Here is a 22,895-nt window from a genome sequence, read left to right as displayed (position 1 = left end):
CATTTGGTCAATGGCCAGTCTGCTCTGAGGAGCTCCGAGTTCAGCAGCCCTGAGGCTGAGTGTCTCTCTTCTTCCTTCCTGGCGAGCCTTGGTCTGTCTGGTAGAAGGGGAAGCCCGAGGGAACCTCAGTGGAGAGATGGCAGAGGATTAGGAGAACACCTCTCCTCCCAGGCTCCCAGCAGCCGGGCTGCTGATATTAGTGTGATTCACGGCTTCGGAAAGAGTCAGACAGACACTGTATGAAGACTTTGTCGATCTTGCATGAATTAGTGTGAGACTCTTACCTTTACAGATTAATTAACTTGGAACAAACAAAGAGGATAACATCAGCCCTAAAGTTGTCAGGATTGGGTTATTCATGGCAGTTATTCCAGTCTTCAGTTTAGTAATACAGTTTTTTAAATAGACATTTTATTATAATTTAAAAAAAATAACACATTAGGCTTAGTTCTCAGCGACTTCTAATTTTAGCAGCTGGACAACCCCTAAATCTTCCCCACAATTATTTGAGATCTAGATTCTATCTGCAGTCTCTCCCTACTCACCAGGGCGTCCTGCATTTGCAACCTGATTCACATTCCTAAAACAACGATCTTGTTCTATCAGTAACTTATGACCGGAGGCAGCTTCTCAGATTAGCCACCCTTTGTCCACAAGCCAGAACGTGTTCTTTGTATAAAGGATGAAGAATAATTGGGATCCCGGTTTCCCCTGGAGGTTGTGAGGACAACTTCACCACTGGTACTCTGCTGGGGAAACTTCCCATGGTCCCTTAGCTCCGTTTTTCACCTGTGTGAAGCTGGTACTGATCTCAGCCCTCCATTATCATTTTTCTATTTATTTGGCTTATTCCAACTTCCCCCACTAGAATGCAAACTCCTTTAGAGCAGAGATTTTGTCTGTTTTGCTCACAGATGTTGTTTCCACCTCTGCCCAGGACAGTGCTTGGCACATGGCTACTCTCCAAGGATTTTCCAAAGGAAATATAGTTTGTCTGTAGACACTTTGTTGATTGGCCGCCTCTGCTCTTCTCAGGTCCAGCAGGGCAGCCAAGGCCACCCACTTCAGTGTCAGCCCTTGTTGTACATCAGGCACATAGGTTTACTCAGCAGGGAGCCTTCTTCACCTTCAATAAGTATATTTTGCTTACACTTTCTGGGACCAGCCGACCCTGGGTCGTCTCCCTCTGCCCCCCACCTTTGGCTCTTCTCTTTACTTCCTCCTGTTGGGATCCGCTTCATCTCAGGGGCTTGCTGTGGACAGCCCTTGAATTTCAGAGTCTGCAGATTATATGAATCCCCACAAATGGGTTTTATGGTCCCCCCACAACCCCCATCAGTGCCCCTCTTCTTGTTGCCGTATCAGCTTTTCAAGAGGAGAAGGGGAAGTTCTGGGCCAATAAAGCCTCTGCTATGGCCCACTCCTCAGACCCCTTCCCCTCTCCCCCACCCCCAGGTCTTGGGAGAGACTTCCTTGAATTTTCTGATAGGTCTTCTTGCTTCTGTAGTTCCCTGGTAGCATGTCTTTAATGACGGGTACGTTCTTAAGCCCTGGTATGGCCAGGCCTGACAGTGTCCTCCAAGCAGGATGTCCCCAGCCCACATCCAGACCCACATGGATCCTGGTCTTCACATGACCCTTCAAGGTACTTCCTGACCCTCTGCCTTGCACATGAGGCCAACCAGGTATCCTACGGAGCTCTGGATCTCGCACCTGTGGGGTCCTCTCAGAGACTGGTGGGTGGGCCTCCATTTGAGGCGGACAGTCTGACAAGAAGATCACTTCTGCTGGCTGAAACAGCGTGGGGTCACCCAAGATTGGGCCACCAGAATGGTGCACACGTGCTGATTTGGGGTGACTCTCATATCGACCACAAGATGACGTCGGGGGTCTGGGCTACCAACAGTCTACCACCAACCCTTGGGCTTGAGCCAGCCGTGTGGGCCTGTGTCCATCTGTGATTTGATTGTTGTGCCACCTCCTGTCTTCAGTACCTGTGGCAGGTGTGACAGCAGATGCTGCCCGCTTCATCCCCCAGCCCCCAGCATCCCGGGTGATAACCACCATTGCTGCAGCTCTGTGCCATGTATTAGGTAGTCCTTGGAGGATGGCTTTCAAGACTGAACGCCAATGGGCTTTCCGGTCAATGTGCTCTCTCACCTCCCATTGACATGGCGACATCATGCTCTCCCTGTCGTAAGCCATGTTCATAAGGGAAGGACATATGTTGTGGGAGTGGAACTGAGCCTCTCTCTTCTTGCATGGACCCCTCACTACCCTCCCCACTGGCGATGGTGTGTTTTCAGTCAACACTGAAAGAGCTCCCATTCTAGGGAGGCAGTGATTACCACCTCAAGAGTCCAAGAGAAGACACGACTGGAATATGCCTTATTCTATGTCTCCACCATAAAATTCTGAATGTTAGACTAAACAGGACCAGAAAACAAATATTAGTTTATGTTTTCCTACATGCTCTGGGGAAGACTTGCATCAGTGAGGCACAGCACCCAGCTTTGAGTCACTGTAAGGCATCGTGGACAGATGCAGTGACATGAGTAATAATAAAACCATCATTACAGACAGGCTATCAGGGAACTGCAGAGGCAAGAAGATCTATACTGTTTAATGGAAACAGGTTCCGAAGAGCCATGTGGTTTGTGTGGTTAATTACAGCATTGCTACGTTTTGGGGGGGTTTTTTGGTGGAAATGAACCAGGAACAGTACATTGGACAATAAAATGCCTGAAGAGATGGTTCCTGGATTTGAACAGGGCGAGATGGTGCTTGGACCCTACAAAGAATCTTCCAATGCACAATGGACAATGGATAATGGACAAGTAACTCTTCTCTATCCATCTCCATGAAAAAGCCACTATACTTCACATAGGTCTGTACCTTGTGAAACATTTTAAAATCCGGTTATTTATATAATAAGTATAAAAATTAGGAGCTCTGCAAAAAGAATTTTCCTGCCGCCCTGCACACCCTAGAGGCAGCTCTGGGAAGGAGAATATCGTGGCTTATGCAGCCAGAACATACATTGCTTCTTATTTCTTGGTGGCACAATGACTTATTTCAGTTTCAAAGTAAGTCACTGGCAGCAGGACAGTTTTTGCCTCGAGTGCTAATGGGGATGTGGTGAAATTCAGCGCTAAGACTGATGGATCTGAAAGTTTCGAACAGGAAAATTCTAGTACCATGATATTAAGGTTATGGGAAGTTCCTCCTATGGTTTTCATAAAAAACTGAAAGAAGAAGAGGCCTCTCTTATTTTATGTCACGATGGGTGAAGGTACCACATTATTAACTTATGTTCTCCCCATGGAGGAAGTTACAGCCTTAGTTGTGCCCAGGAACTCTCTAGTCCTAAGGCCCTGAAGAGTTTGGCTTCCTGGAAACAGTACCTTTGGCCCTGGGAAAAAAATAGACCAGAGACATATGCTGGAAGAATCTCTACCAGGTTAGCTCTCATTGTCATTAGGACGAATGTCTTCTTTTAATTCCTAGACTCACTAGCCCTGAGGAGATCCAGAGACCCATCAGCCCTCAACCTCCTCCTGGTTCTTTTATTTCTAGAAAAGAGGTGAATCAGTCTCCATGATGCTGTTTGAAGTATCCTGGCCTACTGTGTAACAATACAAACCTGACCCTTCTTGGGGTTTATATGTGCCTGTCACTGTTCTAAGGCTGTTATGAACTTTACCTGTTAATTCTCATAGACCTGTGAATTCAATTTTATTATTATTCTCATATAATAGACAAAGTACCCAAGGTACCAAAAAGTTAAGGTTTCACGGCTAGTAAATGACAGAAATTCAAGGTGGTCTGATTACAGAGCCTGCTTTCATATCTTTTCTGCTAGGCTGCCTCCCAAGACCTTGGAAACTAACTACTGTTCCTGCTAGACCCTGTTCGCAGATGGAGGGATCTTGTTGCATAAGAGCAATTAGCATGATTTGGTGTGTAACCCAAGTGCTTCCAGTCTTCACTGCCTGCGGCTACAAAGAAGGCTCATCAACGTCAATGACCCCGTATTCTTGGTCCCAAGGAGCCTTGTGTGTGCTCATATCCCACACTGTCAGCCGCTCTCACCATCTGATACCACCACAGTCTACTCCACTCCAGCTATCTCAGGTAGCTAGACTGGGGCCTGGCAAGGTCCTTGAAGGCGTCTTGCACTATTGACCTCGCTGAACAAAGTGCCTTCTTGATGGTGCTAATGTTCATGCTAAGGGTGCTTTCCCCCAAGAATCCCAAATCCACTCATCTTGAGGTGAGAAGCCATGCTGAGCTCCATAGCGTGGTGGGTTCAATATCTCTCTCCTCAGAACTGGGTGTCGCCATCTCAGCATCCCATAGCCGCAACGCTAGGATTCAGAGTCTCACCAAGTCAACGGGCTCAACATCACTAATCATCGGGGAAATGCAGTCAAAACCACAACGAGATACCACCTCACACCTGTTAGAACGGCCGTCATCAAAAAGACAAGAAATCACAATTGTTGGCAAGGATGTGGAGGTAAAGGAGCCCTTGTGCACTGTTGTTGGAAATGTAAATTGGTACAGCCACTATGAAAAACAGCAGGGAGTTTTTTCAAAAAATTAAAAAGAGAACTACCATATGATCCAGCAATTTCATACCTGTGTATTTATTGGAAGAAAAAAAACCCCACTAATTTTAAAAGAATATGTGTTTATTTCAGCTGTTTACAATAGTCAAAATATGGAACTAACCTAAGGGTCCATGGATACTGAATGAATAAAGAAAATGTGGTATATAAACAATGGACTATTATTTAGCCATAAAAAAAAATCTTGCCATTTGTGACAACATGGGTAGACCTTGAAGACATTATACTAAGTGAAGTAAGTCAGACAGATAAAGACAAATACTACATGATCTCACTTATATATGGAATCTAAAACAAAAACAAGACCAAAACCAAAAAAACAAGCTCATAGATACAGAGAAGAGATTTGGTGGTTGCCAGAGGCAGGGGTAGAGGTGTGGGTGAAATGAGTGAAGGGGGTCAAAAGGTACAAATTTCTAGTTATTTATAAGTCATGGGGATGTAACATACAGCATGGTAACTATAGTTAATAATACTGTACAGCATATCTGAAAGCGGCTACAAGTGAAGATCTTAAAAGTTCTCATCACAAGAAAAAAATTTGTAACTATGTATGGTGTTACAAATGTTATTATGGTGTTACAGATGTTAATTAGACTTATTGTAATGATCATTTTGCAATAGATACAAATAGCTAATCATTATATTGTACACCTGAAACTAATGTAATGTTAAATGTGAATCATGCTTCAATAAAAAAAAATTAGGAAATGTAAGACAATCCTATTGGTGCTTCCAGTTTATCTAAAAGTGACTAATAATTTAAAATCTTATGTCATATTAAATGACTCTGTTACAGAAATAGATAAATCTTCAAAAACAAACTTATTGATTTGGGTGCACATAAATATACACTATAAAACTACCAAATAGGGCTTCCCTGGTGGCGCAGTGGTTGAGAGTCTGCCTGCCGAAGCAGGGGACACGGGTTCGTGCCACGGTCCGGGAAGATCCCACGTGCCGCGGAGCGGCTGGGCCCGTGAGCCATGGCCGCTGGGCCTGCGTGTCCGGAGCCTGTGCTCCGTAACGGGAGAGGCCACAACAGTGAGAGACCCGCATACCGCAAAAACAAAAAACTACCAAATCTATAAAGTACCAGTCAACGTTTGAAAATAAAAAGTGACTGTGGCTATATACACAACCTCAGAAAATTTCCTAATTAAAGAGACACTAAGGAAAGAGGAAAACACCGCATTTTCATTCCAATAAAAATAGTACCATAAAGGGGACTTCTCTGTTGGTGCTGTGGTTAAGAATCCGCCTGCCAGTGCAGTGTGCACAAGTTTGAGCCCTGGTCTGGGCAGATCCCACATGCCGCAGAGCAACTAAGCCTGTGCGCCACAACTACTGAGCCTGTGCTCTAGAGCCCGTGAGCCACAACTACTGAGCCCATGCGCTACAACTACTGAAGCCCACGCATGTAGAGCCCGTGCTCCGCAACAAGAGAAACCACAGCAATGAAAAGCCCCCGCACTGCAACGAAGAGTAGCTCCCGTTTGCCGCAACTAGAGAAAGCCCACGTGCAGCAACGAAGACCCAACACTGCCAAAAATAAATAAAATAAATAAAAAATTTTAAAAAGTACCATAAGTATGTATAATCAAAATAATTACTGGTGACATTTTTCTATAACTTTTATAACATCTAAATTTCTTCCCATTGTCAAATATATTGTCAAATATTCATTTTTCTGAAAAGTGAAAGTGAAGAAAAATCACTAGATCTTTTGATGCTTAATAATAAATTATGAAGGCAAAATTGTGAATAACTAGCCTATTGGGCAAAAGTAATTTTTGGTCCTTTGCTGTTTCCCTTTCCAGTTTTTGTACAAGATTGTTTCAGGATTCATAATTGTGCAAAGACCATAAAATTGTGTCATATTTCTTAGCCTTTACAATTTATATAACAAGTTCAAATTAGAATTTTAAAACATTTTATTCTTTAAAAAGTTCAGGAAATCGGCTCCCCCAAGCCAAGTATGTGGTTTATGTAATCAAAACAAATAGCTGAACTACATGTGCTACTCGAGATAAAAACAACAACGAGGGGCTTCCCCGGTGGCGCAGTGGTTGGAAGTCCGCCTGCCGATGCAGGGAACACGGGGTCGTGCCCCGGTCCGGGAGGATCCCACACGCCGCGGAGCGGCTGGGCCCGTGAGCCATGGCCGCTGAGCCTGCGCGTCCGGAGCCTGTGCTCCGCAACGGGAGGGGCCACAACAGTGAGAGGCCCGCGTACCGAAAACAACAACAACAACAACAACGAAACCTCTTTCCTCAAAACTGGCTGTCAACATCGCAGCATTTCAAAGCTTCTATGCTGGGATCCAGAGTCTCACCGAGTCTCTCATGAAATCCATTCCTGGGAAATCCCTTCCCGGGAGCTCTGAACCAGCCCAGGAAGGAAGGAGTGCGAAACGGCGCCTCCTACCTTCCCCTGTCCATGCTCCTTCCCACCCCTCCTTTGCGACCCCCCCAAAACACCATCCACCCCCCCAGTTATTCATAGCAATTTATGCATGTAAACGTAGAGGAGTGAACATCATCCAAACAGCAAAACTTTTCTTCCCAGTTTGGGTTCTGGTAGGACGCCCTGCTGCATATTTTATGCAAATTGGATGGGGAGGTTTGCCCCCTAAGGAGGCCCAGGAGAGGATGGAGGGGGGAAATTAACTCCATCGTCAGAACCTTAAAAAAAACTGAGAGCTAACATCTTCCTTAGATTTTACAAGCAAAAAGCTGGCTAAGCTTTAAACTGAACTGATATAATAGATTAAAACTGAATAGATAGAAATTTGTTTTTCACTTTGAAATCTCTGTCTTAAAACCAGCTTCAGGCCCCAAAAGTCCACAAATAATAAACGAAGATCACTAAAAGGGAAAAACCAAACCGAAAAAAAAAACCCCAAGAGAAGCAGCAGCACAGCGGGAGCCAGCTGCACTGCAACTTCTCATTTTGCAGCGTGCATCTAACCTTAATGCCAGGGCCCCAGGGAAGTCGGGTTAGAAGCAGTTTCACTTCGTTGGTTGCTCCCCACCCACGGGCCTTTCCGGAGGCGGAAAGCAGAAGATCATGATATTAAAATAGATCCCATTGTGCATGCAAGAGCAACGCCACCAGCACGGCGTCTCTTCCGGCTAGTCCACCTTTTCAGTTCTCAGTTTGGCTCCCCTCAGCCTATTTATACGGATTCTACTAGAAACCTGAATTGGCTTTTGGGGGGAGCTATGGAGTGTGTGCTGAAGCATTTGGCCACTTCGTGTTTTCTAAGTTCCGCAATAAGTTATTTAATGAGCCCTCGTGTCAGAAAAAGAACGTTCCGGGAAAACCCTTTCTGATCTTCTCTACGGCTCACCTTGACCAGGGCACCTGCCACATCAGTCACTCTTCAGAGGACGGAACCGCAGGAGGCTCGTGGGACTGGCATGTTAAAAGAAAGCTGCCCTCTTTTTCTTTTGTTGTTTCCCATTTTTCTTTCTTCTTCCTCTCCACTACCTCCGAAAGGCGTAGAATGGGGCCGCTTTTCGGGTCTACTTAACTCTTACTCCCGGCCCACATCAAGACAAGGCAGAAATGCTGAAAGCTCCAGCATCGGCATCACCTGAGACCTTGTTAGAAATGTAGGATTTCAGGCTCCATCCCAGACCTAATGAATTAGAATCTACATTTGAACAAGACCTCAGCTGATGCGTACGCTCAGTAGGGTCTGAGAAGCACTGTGAAAGAAAGCTTGGAAAATGAACGGATGCCCGTGTATGAAATTTGGGGTCACAGCGCCACCTTGTGGTTATCGTAGTAGTTGCTGTTGAGCTTTCAGTTCCCGGAGGGTTCGGCCTCTCTCCACCACGCTGTCAATCAAAGAGATACGGGCTCTTTTCCAAGGATGCCTTCTACCTGAGTTGGGAACAGCTGATAGCCATAGTGATTTCATGCATTCGAAATTAGAACCAGCAGGATCAACAGATCTCAAAGTATTTCTTTCCCCTTCACAAGATTTATCATAAAATTCATAAAGCCATTAAAACTCAGTGACACAAGAATGGTTCTAAAGATTATTGAGATGAGTAGTTCCCACCTTTTAAACATGAAGCTCACTTTATAATAACGGTTGGTATTTACTGAACATTTACTCTGTTTCAAGCACTAAAAACCCGCAGGCCTTTAATCAATTAAACCTGACATCAATTCAGTGAGACTGGTGCTATATTATTTCTAGTTTGTAGACCCCTCTCTGACAGTAATATTTATTGGTTGAGAAACATCTATACTAACAAGAAACTATTATTATGACTCTAGTAACTCTTGAGAAGGAATTTGCATTGAATTAAATCCAATCACTTCTACATACATTTAGGGAAGAGTAGTGCAGACATATACGATATGTTATCTACCCAGCCTCAGACTGCGTTTGGGGTGTATATAGACTTGGGGTATCTTGCAACAGCTCCAAGGATCTCCAGAGGATTCATAGCTCACAGTCTGGGAGCCCCAATGTAGAAATACCCCCAATCCTTTACTGATGACATACCATGCACTCCGGAACACGGCTGACTTCATCTAGTCTCTGATGATTAGCAGGGTCAGGCTTGCCTTGGCCTTGGATGGAAGACTTCTGGGGAGTAGGAAACATCTCAAAGAAGTTCCCCATGGTTATATTTCTAGCTTGAAAACTACACTGTAGAGACAGACTCCATGGACTGTTGCTCCCTTCTGTTCTCCAACCCATATACCCTAGAAAAAATAATTTTCCTAAAACAGAGTTCTGTTTGAGTTATTCCCCAACACAGAGTTACTCCAACTATGCCCAGCCGGTTATGTGAGCTAAAGCTTATTCTGATTACCTAGGTTTTCAAAGTAAAATCTAATACCAACCAAACTGCTTGCTGCTACTCCCTTTATTCTGTCTAGACTATTCCTCTAGTCTCTGTGGTGGAAAATGATGGCCTCAGAGGAGACCTCTAGGAGGCCAACTAGTGGCTAAGGTGACCCTCTTCAGGAAGTCACTTGGGATGCAGAAGTAGGTCCTACACAGACACAGGAAAACAGTTCTGGCAAGTAACAGTTCGATAGCCTTTTCTCAAGACCAAGCATGAGTTTACTGTGAAAAGTATCATTACTGACAGGTAAGTACAAATTCTGGTGGGTATTCTCTTCTTCAGTCCCTCGGTGGAAGAAATAGCATAACCAGAAGTTTGCTTGGTCAGTATGAGTCTTGGCCATTTCATGTTTCTGGCTGCCCAGTTTCAAACCCATCTTTTTTTTTTTTTTACGGTACGCAGTCCTCTCACTGTTGTGGCCTCTCCCGTTGCGGAGCACAGGCTCCGGACACGCAGGCTCACCGGCCGTGGCTCACGGGCCCAGCCGCTCTGCGGCATGTGGGATCTTCCCGGACCAGGGCATGAACCCGTGTCCCCTGCATCGGCAGGCGGACTCTCAACCACTGTGCCACCAGGGAAGCCCTCAAACCCATCTTTTTAAAAGTACAATATTTCCTTTTGGGCATTCTTTCTTCCCACTGGACATAGTCTGGGAGACAGTGGCCAAGATTCCAGCATTCCTTCATTAATGGGCAGAGAGGTGGCCCAAGTTAGGTCAGTTACATTCTCTCTTCCTGGTATTTGAATCTTGACTGGAGGATCAAAGAAATAGAAAAGAATTCTATTTCATCCCAGCCTTCCAGAACCTGGTTTCAGACTTCTTGCGAGTCTTTGCATCTTATCCTCGAGAAATATCCTAGTTCCTGCCTGTTTCCATGCCTCCACCCTGTTATTGACTCTGTGAGCCCCCAGCATCCTTCCAAAATAATTTTTTTTATTTTAATTAAGTTAATGTGCTACTCAGCTATTGCTAGAATAATGTTGTATTAAAAAGCACCCTCGGGCTTCCCTGGTGGCGCAGTAGTTGAGAGTCCGCCTGCCGATGCAGGGGACACGGGATCGTGCCCGGGTCTGGGAAGATCCCACATGCCGCGGAGCGGCTGGGCCCGTGAGCCATGGCCGCTGAGCCTGCGCGTCCGGAGCCTGTGCTCCGCAACGGGAGGGGCCACAACAGTGAGAGGTCCGCGTACCGCAAAAAAAAAAAAAAAAAAACAGGTAGCAGTTCAGATTTGGCCCCCAGGCTCTAGTTTGACAACCCCTGACCTATCTGACAGTGACACCAGCAGCTATTCAGGGCATGCTCTTCTCGTGATAGATGGTAGCGGGCAGGGTAAACCACACCAGCACATTTGACATCTCTAGGTGAGCATGATATATGCTATTCTGCATTCTGTTGGCCAGAGCAAGTCATGTGGTCAAGCTCAAACTCAGTTGTGTGGACGTGCGCATTTTGCCTACTCTACAGTAGGGAGGCAATGCAAGTCACCGTAGAAAGGGCGCCAATGTATTTGCATTATTCTGTTACCCGCAGAGAGTGTAAAGCTGGGACCATTAACCTACCTTGGTTAACCAGAAAATAATAAAATATTAACAGAAATTAATTTTAACCCAGTCAAATTTATCAGTCTTTTCCTTTATGATTTATGCTTTCCAAGTCTTGTTTAAGAAATTCTAAAAAAAAAAAATTCTTCTTTGCTGTATGTCAATTATATGTCAATAAAACTGAAAGAGAGGGCTTCCCTGGTGGCGCAGTGGTTGAGAGTCCGCCTGCCAATGCAGGGGACACGGGTTCGTGCCCCGGTCCGGGAAGATCCCACATGCCGCAGAGCGGCTGCGCCCATGAGCCATGGCCGCTGAACCTACACGTCTGGAGCCTCTGCTCCGCAACGGGAGAGGCCACACCAGTGAGATGCCCGTGTACTGAAAAAAAAAAAAAAAAAAAAAAAAAAGAAAGAGAAAATAAAAAAGAAATTCTTCTTTGACCCCAAAACATCACAGTCTTCTTCTTTTTTTAAAAAAATGAATTTATTTATTTTATTTTTGGCTGTGATGGTTCTTGGTTGCTGTGCGTGGGCTTTCTCTAGTTGCGGTGAGCAGGGGCTACTCTTCGTTGCGGTACACAGGCTTCTCATTGTCGTGGCTTCTCTTGTTGCGGAGCACGTGCTCTACGCGCGCGGGCTTCAGTAGTTGTGGCATGTGGGCTCAGTAGTTGTGGCTTGTGGGTTCTAGAGCTCAGGCTCAGTAGTTGTGGTGCACGGGCTTAGTTGATCCCCGGCATGTGAGATCTTCCCGGGCCAGGGCTTGAACCCGTGTCCCTTGTGTTGGCAGGCAGATTCTTAACCACTGCGCCACCTGGGAAGCCCCATCACCTTCTTTATTTTGTTTTTCACACTTAAGTCTTTAGTCCAGAGTATGGGTAAGGCAGGGATCCAATTGAGTTTTTGCTAATGGCAGACCAATTGCCCCAGCATTGTTTTTTGAATAATTCATCCTATTCCAAGTGATCTGTAAAACCACTTTTGCCATGTATCAAGTTTTCATAAATGCAGAGTGTCTTTCTGGACTCTTTATTCTGTTTCATTATTCTATCTGTCAGTCTCTGCTTATACTCCACCTCTCAATTATTTGGTCTTTAATCTTCATTTAGAATCAGCTTGTCAAATTCCATATATATACACACTAAAAGTACCCCTCAACATTTTGTTTGGAATATCTTTGAATTAAAGATTAATATGGGGAAAAAAAAAGGTTTTCAAGATAATAAATCTTTCTCTTCATGCACATGGAGTATCTCTCCACTTATTTGGGTTATCTTTAATTACATTCAATAAAATTTTATAATTTTCTTCTTAAAGTATGCCATCATTTGTTGGATTTATTCCTAGACATCTTATTTTATGCTATTTAAAATGATATAAATGCAACCTTTTAAAATGATATCTTCTAATGATTTGCTGCAGTGTGTTGAATATAAACAATTTTTGTATATTGATCTCAAAGCCAGCGACTTTTATCATAATAGCGAGCATTCACATAACCCTCCTACGTGCTAGGCACTGTTCTAAGCACTTTACATGTGTGGAATGCATCCAATCTCACAATGACTCTGTGAAGAAGGTTTTATTATTATAACTATGTGTAGATGAGGGAGCTGAAGTCCAGAGAAGTGCAGAGAGCTTAAGTAAATTGTCTAAGATGGTAAGCGGTGGAGCCAGAGTTCAAACTTGTCCAATATCCAAAGCTATAACCACAACACTATATTTTTCTCTTATCCTTGTTAAGCTCTTTCATCAGTTCTAATAATTTCCTGGTCTATTCTCTTAGGTTTTTCATGCAAACAACAAGAACAACAAATACTTTAAAAATCAACTAGCAAACATATGGTAATGCCCTATTAAAGCAGGGCAAGGTGTGTGTGGGGGAGTGTGTCTCTGTGTGTATGTGTGTGTATGTATGTGTGTGTCTGTATGTGTCTGTCTCTGTGTGTGTGTGTCTGTTTCTGTGTGTATGTGTGTGTATGTCTCTGTGTGTGTGTCTGTTTCTGTGTCTGCTTCTGTATGTATGTGTATGTGTGTGTGTGTATGTCTCTCTGTGTGTGTATGTCTGTGTGGTGTGTATGTCTCTGTGTGTCCGTTTCTGTGTGTGTGTGTGTGTGTGTGTGTGTGTGTGTGTGTGTGTGTGCATGCTAGGAGGAGGAACTTTATGAAGAGCAGCATTCTCAAAGCAAATGGAATTCACTGAGCCCTTGGGGTGGTTGGTATACTTCCCGAGGAGCCAGGAATTTCTGGCATGGCTGCAACTGGCCAAGTCAGGGCATCCTCAGAGAGGCCTGCAGGCTCCAGGGAGGCCTGAATAGGAAAGGAGGCCCAGGGCCAAGCCCAACAGAGAGTGTCAAATGACAGGCCGGCTCCTTCCCCACCCTCCACCTCCAGATCTGGGCTGAATCAAAGGGCCATTGAGGCCCCTCCCTTTCACAGACTGAGGCCACTGGGGCAGTCCCCTGAGGCTGAAACGCAACAATCCCACAGGCTTCTGCTCCAAACAGGCTTGTGTTTGAAACCACAATATACTTGGCTCCAGTTTTACACACATTACTTTCCTGGTGCTGAAAAAAAAGAAAAGAATTAGAAGAATGAAAGTGAGAGGCCTTAAGGGATGGGAATTCTTTTTCCAGTCTAGTGAATGAGGTTAATAAGTAGAAAAATAAAACTACTCTCCATGAAGGGTCTTTGGAAGGGTTACCAGGCCATGATAATTAAAAGCAAATTAAAAGGCTATATCATTCATTCAGCCTCAGTCGCCTCTCTCAGTCCTGAGGGAACTGAGTCTACTGCAAGGCAGTGAGGGAGAGGGCGGGAGAAGTGGGGGAGAAGCGACTTCCTCAGCTATGTGGAGTGATAGCCCTTAAGGAGAAGTAGGGACCTGCACCTGCAGCTCTGTGTCCCTCTGTGGCATCCCACCCAAATGCTAAATCATGAATTAGGGAATTGACTGACTGATAATCCCCCCACGCCTTACCGCACGCTGGACACTTGCTCACACATTTCAAAGGAATGGCTCATCTTGCATGAGTCCCTTCTATCTCTCTGGATCTCAGTTTCCTCTCTGTAAGATGAAGGTGGGAACTAGATCAGTTGTTTTCAAACGGTGCTCTCCTGAGTCCCCTCTGAAGCCTGGGTCGTGGAAGAGGGAGGGAAAGGGAACTGTGAATCGAGCCATTTAGCCCTTGTCTGATTCTGCCATCTTTGACCTCGTACCATTTTCAGTACACACTGGTTGAGCAGTTAATACTAACAGGACTGTTCCTATGACATGCTGACTCTGTCAACTATTCCAGGAAACCCCAGAGGTCAGAGCCGCTGCCTCTGCACTGGTTTGGTCCATACTGCCACCTTGAAGAAGGCGTGGAAGGTTCCTGCCAGCATCATGTCTTTCTCAAGGAGACTAAGAAAGACTTGTGATGACCCAGGTGGGGGGTGTGTGACCACAGGTTCTGTGCTAGTGGCTTCAGGAAATAGCCCTGTGGCCCGGGTTGGAATAGATCTCCCAGATCTACATCTGCGTTTTCACAGACTCAGGTGAGATTTTGCATAAGCTTCTGCAACGATTTCCCTGAGAAACCCTTTTTGAGCTCCCAAGTTGGGTTGTGATGCTTTTCCGAAGCACCCCGATTATTCACTACCCTAGAACTTAAAATGTTAGTGGTGTTGCCTGTTCACCTACTCACTTGTATCCTTTCTCTGGTCTTGAAGTCAGAAACTGTAGCTTTTCACTATAAATCCCTAGGACCTGGCGAAGTCCCTGCCACACAAGGTGATTATATTTTCCAAAAATAGCAACCGCAATATTTCCAGTTTCACATGTTCTTCCACAAACTTTCCACTTCCCATCACGATTCACGTCTATTTCCCCTCCCCTGAGACCCAGGTTGGGGAGGGTGGACTCTGCCTGCCTCAGTAAATAGAATGCTGCAGAATGCTTGACTTCCAAGGCCAGATTATTAAAAGCAATAAGGCTTCTGCCTGATGTGCCCTCCCTTGGGATATTCTCCCTGGAAACCAGCCAGCAGCTTGTCAGGATACAACCATGTGGAGAGCCAGTGATGCCCCCAGCTGACAGCCAGCTTCAACTGCCCGACAGATGAGGATACAAGACTTCATATGATTCCAGCCTCTAGCTTTCAAGTCCTCCAGCTGAGGCGTCCGACACTGCAGGGCAGAGACAAGGTATCCCTGGTGCGCCATACCCACATTCTTAACCCATAGATTCTGTGAGCATAATAAACGTTTCTACTGCACCACTAAGTGTTGGGGCTATTTGTTATGTAGCCATAGTAATTGGAACAGTGGTCAATGATAGACACTAAATACATGAATAAATGGTTGGACATGGGTTCTGTCGGATCCCTGGACCCACCTAGAAGGTGGAAAAGAGAAGAGCTATTCCAGGAAATAGGTGGAAGTGTATTGTGTTCCTCTAAAGTTTTAAGGCATAAATATCTACTGTACTGGTAGAAAAGACTCTTTTGAAAAACAGCGCTCTATCAAGCCATGAAAAGACATGAAGGAAACAAATGCATATTACAAAGTCAAACAAGCCAATCTGAAAAGTCTATAGATTGTATGATTCCACCTAATATGACATTCTGAAAAAAGTGAAACTACAGAAACAGTAAAAAAAAAAAAAATCAGTGGTTGCTAGAGGTTAGGGAGGAGGGCACAAATAGGCAGAGGACAGGGATTTTTAGGGCATTGAATCTATTCTATATGATAGTCTAATGGTGGATGCATGTTATCGTGCATTTGTTCAAACCCATAGAACGTACAATACTAAGAGTGAATGCTAATGTAAACTACAGGCTTTGGGTGATAATGATGTGTTAATGTTGGTTCATCGACTGTGACAAATGTGCCACCCTGGTGCTGATGGTGGAGGAGACTGTGCATGTGTGGGGACAGGGGGTATATGGGAAATCTCTGTACTTTCCATTCAATTTCTTTTCCTTCCCACTCAGTTTTGCTGTGAACCTAAAACTGCTCGGAAAAACAAAGGCCATTTTATTAAGGGGTCATTTAAATATGGTTGTATTTATTTAAGAGCTTAGGGATTCCTCCTTCCCTCTCCCCAGCTTCCTCACAAATAAACAAACTGCAATCGTTGGCGGAATTTTTAGGGTTTGTCTCAGTGCATTGGAACTTGAGGATAAAGTCTGACCTTACACATCAGGGGTTAATTTACTTCGGGACTTATACTTTCATTCCTTTCTATCTTTGGTGGACTGCACGTTATCTGGGAGCTGATCTGTTTCTAACATAATTTAAGGAGGCTTCTGTTTTTGCCTTGAGTGACAGTGAAAAAACTTCAGCCTTAAAAGGCACAGCCCTAAATGAATGGCTTAGGACTAGATTAAATCCAGGACTCCAGGGCAGTTTGAATAATGAATTCCGCATTCATTATTCTTGGTCTCTCTCTCTCTGGCATTTATTAATTAGCAACTGTTTTCCATGAAAATAACCGGTGGGATCATCATCCTTACAACCGACCAAAATAAATGTAATGTTTAACTTTGTGTTTTAATTAAAACTAGATGTTATGGTTGGGTTTTATCATTATGTCTATTTGTTTAATAGATCTCTCCTCAGAAAATACAGCAGGTAACCACGTAGTTCCCAGAGTGATGATTTAGATGGAAGGTGACTGCACAGGGCTTTCACAGTTTTAAAAACATCTGTAATAATGATTATTCGTGACTTTGGTTTAAGCTGTCTTTAAGCTGACTTATAGGCATGTGGATATGTGCACACACTTGCTAAACATCTTGGAAGAAGAGTGGTTGTCAGTCTATGCCATAGAACTTCCCAACCTCCAATAGATGGCATTTTTCTTGGGCTGGGGACCTGCAGGACAGGGAAATGCATCACCAGAAATCTAGGCTGCCAGGAGCAAAGTCTGAGAGCTGCTTTCTGTGAGTTTTTCACAGAGAAATGATTACAACAGGTAGATGCTTTTTGTTACTAAAAAATAATTTCTTATGAACATGCGCTTATTAATTGGTTTTTAGTTTTATCACAGTTCCATGTGTACAAAGTTTACCAGGTCAGATGGTTTTATAAGGCTTCTATTGAAAACCCTACTCGCCCTGTTCCATCCCCGATTTCCTCTCCACAGAGGCGATGATTTCTTTCTCTTAAAGCTTTTTCTTCTGGAGTTTGTCTCCTTATTTCTAAATTATATGCGTACACTGCTGTTTTTCACATTGTCATCTGTAAAATGAGTTGAAAAATCTCATAGTGTTGGCACGAGCATTAAAAAGAATTAATTCATAAAAAGCACTTTTAACAGTGCCTGGCAATGTTGTTGTTATATGAACTTTTCAGATTTAGTTATGATCTATTGTCTTCCTACTACAAAAACACCAGCCTTAGCTCTATTACAATAAACCCTAAACACACACACACACACACACACACACACACAGTTTCCCCTCCTGCCACCTGACTGATGTTTGTCTATCATAAATTTTTTTTAACATCTTTATTGGAGTATAAATGCTTTACAATGTTGTGTTAGTTTCTGCTTATAACAAAGTGAATCAGCTATATGTATGTATATATCCCCATATCCCCTCCCTCTTGTGTCTCCCTCCCACTCTCCCTATCCCACCCCTCTAGGTGGTCACAAAGCACCGAGCTGATCTCTCTGTGCTATGCAGCTGCTTCCCACTAGCTATCTATTTTACATTTGGTAGTAGGTATAAGTCCATGCCACTTTCTCACTTTGTCCCAGCTTCCCCTTCCCCCTCCCTGTGTCCTCAAGTCCATTCTCTACATCTGCATCTTTATTCCTGTCCTGCCTCTAGGTTCATCAGAACCATTTTTTTTTTTAGATTCCATATATATGTGTTAGCATATGGTATTTGTTTTTCTCTTGCTGACTTACTTCACTCTGTATGACAGACTCTAGGTCCATCCACCTCACTACAAATAACTCAATTTCGTTTCTTTTTAGGGCTGAATAATATTCCATTATGTGTATATATATATATATATATATATATATATATATATATATATATGCGCCACATCTTTACCCATTCATCTGTCGATGGACACTTAGATTGCTTCCATGTCCTGGCTATTGTAAATGGAGCTTCAATGAACATTGTGATACATGACTCTTTTTGAATTATGGTTGTCTTAGGGTATATGCCCAGCAGTGGGATTGCTGGGTCATACGGTAGTTCTATTTTTAGTTTTTAAAGGAATCTCCATATTGTTCTCCATAGTGGCTGTATCAATTTATATTCCCACCAACAGTGCAAGAGGGTTCCCTTTTCTCCACACCCTCTCTAGCGTTTATTGTTTGTAGATTTTTTGATGATGGCCATTCTGACTAGTGTGAGGTGATACCTCATTGTAGTTTTGATTTGCATTTCTCAAATGATGAGTGATGTTGATAATCCTTTCATGTGTTTGTTGGCATTCTGTATATCTTCTTTGGAGAAATGTCTACTTAGGTCTTCTGCCCATTTTTGGATTCGGTTGTTTGTTTTTTTGATATTGAGCTGCATGAGCTGCTTGTATATTTTGGAGATTAATCCTTTGTCAGTTGCTTTGTTTGCAAATATTTTCTCCCGTTCTGAGGGTTGTATTTTCATCTTGTTTATGGTTTCTTTTGCTGTGCAAAAGCTTTTAAGTTTCATTAGGTCCCATTTGTTTATTTTTTTTTATTCCCATTTCTCTAGGAGGTGGGTAAAAAGGATCTTGCTGTGATTTATGTCATAGAGTATTCTGCCTGTGTTTTCCTCTAAGAGTTTTATAGTGTCTGGCCTTACATTTAAGTCTCTAATCCATTTTGGGTTTGTTTTTGTGTATGGTGTTAGGGAGTGTTCTAACTTCATTCTTTTACATGTAGCTGTCCAGTTTTCCCAGCACCACTTATTCAAGAGGCTGTCTTTTCTCCGTTGTATATTCTTGCCTTCTTTATCAAAGATAAGGTGACCATATGTGCGTGAATTTATCTCTGGGCTTTCTATCCTGTTCCATTGATCCGTATTTCTGTTTTTGTGCCAGTACCATACTGTCTTGATGACTGTAGCTTTGTAGTGTAGTCTGAAGTCAGGGAGCCTGATTCCTTTTCTGCTTTTTCTGCATCTATTGATATTATCATATGGTTTTTATCCTCCAGTTTGTTAATATGGTGTATCACATTGATTGATTTGTGTATACTGAAGAATCCTTGCATTCCTGGGATAAACCCCACTTGATCATAGTGTATGATCCTTTTAATGTGCTGTTGGATTCTGTTTGCTAGTATTTTGTTGAGTATTTTTGCATCTATGTTCATCAGTGATATTGGCCTATAATTTTCTTTCTTTGTGACATCTTTGTCTCGTTTTCATATCAGGGTGCTGGTGGCCTCGTAGAATGAGTTTGGGAGTGTTCCTCCCTCTGCTACATATTGGAAGAGTTTGAGAAGGATAGGTGTTAGCTCTTCTCTAAATGTTTGATAGAATTCACCTGTGAAGCCATCTGGTCCTGGGCTTTTGTTTGTTGGAAGATTTTTAATCACAGTTTCAATTTCAGTGCTTCTGATTGGTCTGTTTATATTTTCTATTTCTTCCTGGTTCCGTCTCAAAAGGTTGTGCTTTTCCAAGAATTTGTCCATTTCTTCCAGGTTGTCCATTTTATTGGTATATAGTTGCTTGTAGTAATCTCTCACGATCCATTGTATTTCTGCAGTGTCAGTTGTTACTTCTCCTTTTTCATTTCTAAGTCTGTTGATTTGAGTCTTCCCCCTCTTTTTCTTGATGAGTCTGGCTAGTGGTTTATCAATTTTTTGTATCTTCTCGAAGAACCAGGTTTTAGTTTTATTGATCTTTGCTATCATTTCCTTCATTTCTTTTTCATTTATTTCTGATCTGATCTTTATGATTTCTTTCCTTCTGCTAACTTTGGGGTTTTTTGGTTCTTCTTTCTCTAATTGCTTTAGGTGTAAGGTTAGGTTTTTTATTTGAGATGTTTCTTGTTTCCTGAGGTAGGATTGTATTGCTATAAACTTCCTTCTTAGAACTGCTGTTGCTGCAACCCATAGGTTTTGGGTCATCGTGTTTTCATTGTCATTTGTTTCTAGTTAATTTTTGATTTCTCTTTGATTTCTTCAGTGATCTCTTGGTTATTTAGTAACGTATTGTTTAGCCTCCATGTGTCTGTGTATTTTACAGTTTTTTTCCCTGTAATTGATATCTAGTCTGATAGCATTGTGGTCGGAAAAGATACTTGATACGATTTCAATTTTCTTAAATTTACCAAGGCTTGATTTGTGACTCAAGATATGATCTATCCTGGAGAATATTCCATGAGCACTTGAGAAGAAAGTGTATTCTGTTGTTTTTGGATGGAATGTCCTGTAAATATAAATTAAGTCCATCCTGTTTAATGTGTCATTTAAAACTTGTGTTTCCTTATTTATTTTCATTTTGGATGATCTGTCCATTGGTGAAAGTGGGGTGTTAAGTTTCCCTACTGTTACTGTGTTACTCTTGATTTCCCCTTTTATGGCTGTTAGCTTTTGCCTTATGTATTGAGGTGCTCCTATGTTGGGTGCATAAATGTTTACAATTGTTATATCTTCTTCTTGGATCGATCCCTTGATCATTATGTAGTGTCTTTCTTTGTCTCTGTAATAGTCTTTATTTTAAAGTCTATTTTGTCTGATATGAGAATTGTTACTCCAGCTTTCTTTTGATTTCCATTTGCATGCAATACCTTTTCCCATCCCCTCACTTTCGGTCTGTATGTGTCCCTAGGTCTGGAGTGGATCTCTAGTAGACAGCATATATATGGGTCTTGTTTTTGCATCCATTCAGCCAGTCTATGTTTTTGGTTGGAGCATTTAATCCATTTACATTTAAGGTAATTATCGATATGTATGTTCCTATTACCATTTTCCTAATTGTTTTGGGTTTGTTATTGTAGGTCTTTTCCTTCTCATGTGTTTCCTGCCTAGAGAAGTTCATTTAGCATTTGTTGTAAATCTGGCTTGGTGGTGCTGAATTCTCTTAGTTTTGCTTGTCTGCAAAGGTTTTAATTTCTTTGTCAAATCTGAATGAGATCCTTGCTGGGTAGAGTAATCTTGGCTGTAGGTTTTTCCCTTTCATCACTTTAAATATGTCCTGCCACACCCTTCTGGCTTGCTGAGTTTCTGCTGAAAGATCAGCTGTTAACCTTATGGGGATTCCTTTGTGTGTTATTTGTTGTTTTTCCCTTGCTGCTTTTAATATTTTTTCTTTGTATTTAATTTTTTTTTTTTTTTTTTTTTTGCGGTGCGCAGGCCTCTCACTGCTGTGGCCTCTCCCGTCGCGGAGCACAGGCTCTGGACACTCAGGCCCAGCAGCCATGGCCCACGGGCCCAGCCACTCTGCGGCATGCGGGATCCTCCCGGACTGGGGCACGAACCCGTATCCCCCGCACCGGCAGGCAGATTCTCAATCACTGCGCCACCAGGGAAGCCCTGTATTTAATTTTTGATAGTTTGATTAATATGTGTCTTGGCATGTTTCTCCTTGGATTTATCCTGTATGGTACTCTCTGTGCTTCCTGGACTTGATTAACTATTTCCTTTCCCATATTAGGGAAGTTTTCAACTGTAATCTCTTTAAATATTTTCTCAGTCCCTTTCTTTTTCTCTTCTTCTGGGACCCCTATAATTCGAATGCTGGTGCATTTAATCTTGTCCCAGAGGTCTCTGAGACTGTCCTCAATTCCTTTCATTCTTTTTTCTTTATTCTGCTCTACAGTAGTTATTTCCACTATTTTATCTTCCAGGTCACTTATCCGTTCTTCTGACTCAGTTTTCTGCTATTGATTCCTTCTGGAGAATTTTAAATTTCATGTATTGTGTTGTTCATCATTGTTTGTTTGTTCTTTAGTTCTTCTAGCTCCTTGTCAAACGTTTCTTGTATTTTCTCCATTGCATTTCCAAGATTTTGGATCATCTTGACTATCATTACTCTGAATTCTTTTTCAGGTAGACTGCTTATTTCCTCTTCATTTGTTTGGTCTGGTGGGTTTTTACTTTACTCCTTCATCTGCTGCGTATTTCTCTGTCTTCTCATTTTGCTTAACTTACTGTATTTGGGGTCTCCATTTCACAGGCTGCTGGTTCATAGTTCCCGTTGTCTTTGGTGTCTGCCTGCCCCCAGTGGGTGAGACTGGTTCAGTGGGTTGCGTAGGCTTCCTGGTAGAGGGGACTGGTGCCTGTGTTCTGGTGGATGAGGCTGGATCTTGTCTTTCTGGTGGGCAGGACCATGTCCAGTGGTGTGTTTTGAGGTGTCTGTGAACTTATTACGATTTTAGGCAGCCTCTCTGCTAATGGGTGGGGTTGTGTTCCTGTCTTGCTAGTTGTTTGGCATGGGGTGTCCAGCACTGGAGCTTGCTGGTCATTGAGTGGAGCTGGGTCTTAGCGTTGAGATGGAGATCTCTGGGAGCGGTCTCTCTGATTGATATTATGTGGGGCCTCGAGGTCTCTGGTGGTCCCATGTCCTGAACTCGGCTCTCCCACCTCAGAGGCTCAGGCCTGACACCTGGCTGGAGCACCAAGACCCTGTCAGCCTCATGGCTCAGAAGAAAAGGGAGGAAAAAAAAGAGAGAAATAAATAAATAAATAAAGTTATTAAAAATAATAATTATAAAATAAAAAAGTAGTAAAATAAAGAAGAGAGCAACGATACCAATAAACAAATCCACCAATGATAACAAGTGCTAAAATCTATACTAAGATAAACATAAAAATCAGAAACTAGTCTGTGACAGACAGCAAACCCCAATTCTACAGTTGCTCCCAAATCCACCGCCTCAATTTTGGGATGATTCGTTGTCTATTCAGGTAT

This window comes from Tursiops truncatus, chromosome 5, assembly GCF_011762595.2.
Source record: "Tursiops truncatus isolate mTurTru1 chromosome 5, mTurTru1.mat.Y, whole genome shotgun sequence".
Taxonomy (NCBI): domain Eukaryota; kingdom Metazoa; phylum Chordata; class Mammalia; order Artiodactyla; family Delphinidae; genus Tursiops; species Tursiops truncatus.
Note: the sequence above shows the minus strand (reverse complement) of the source record.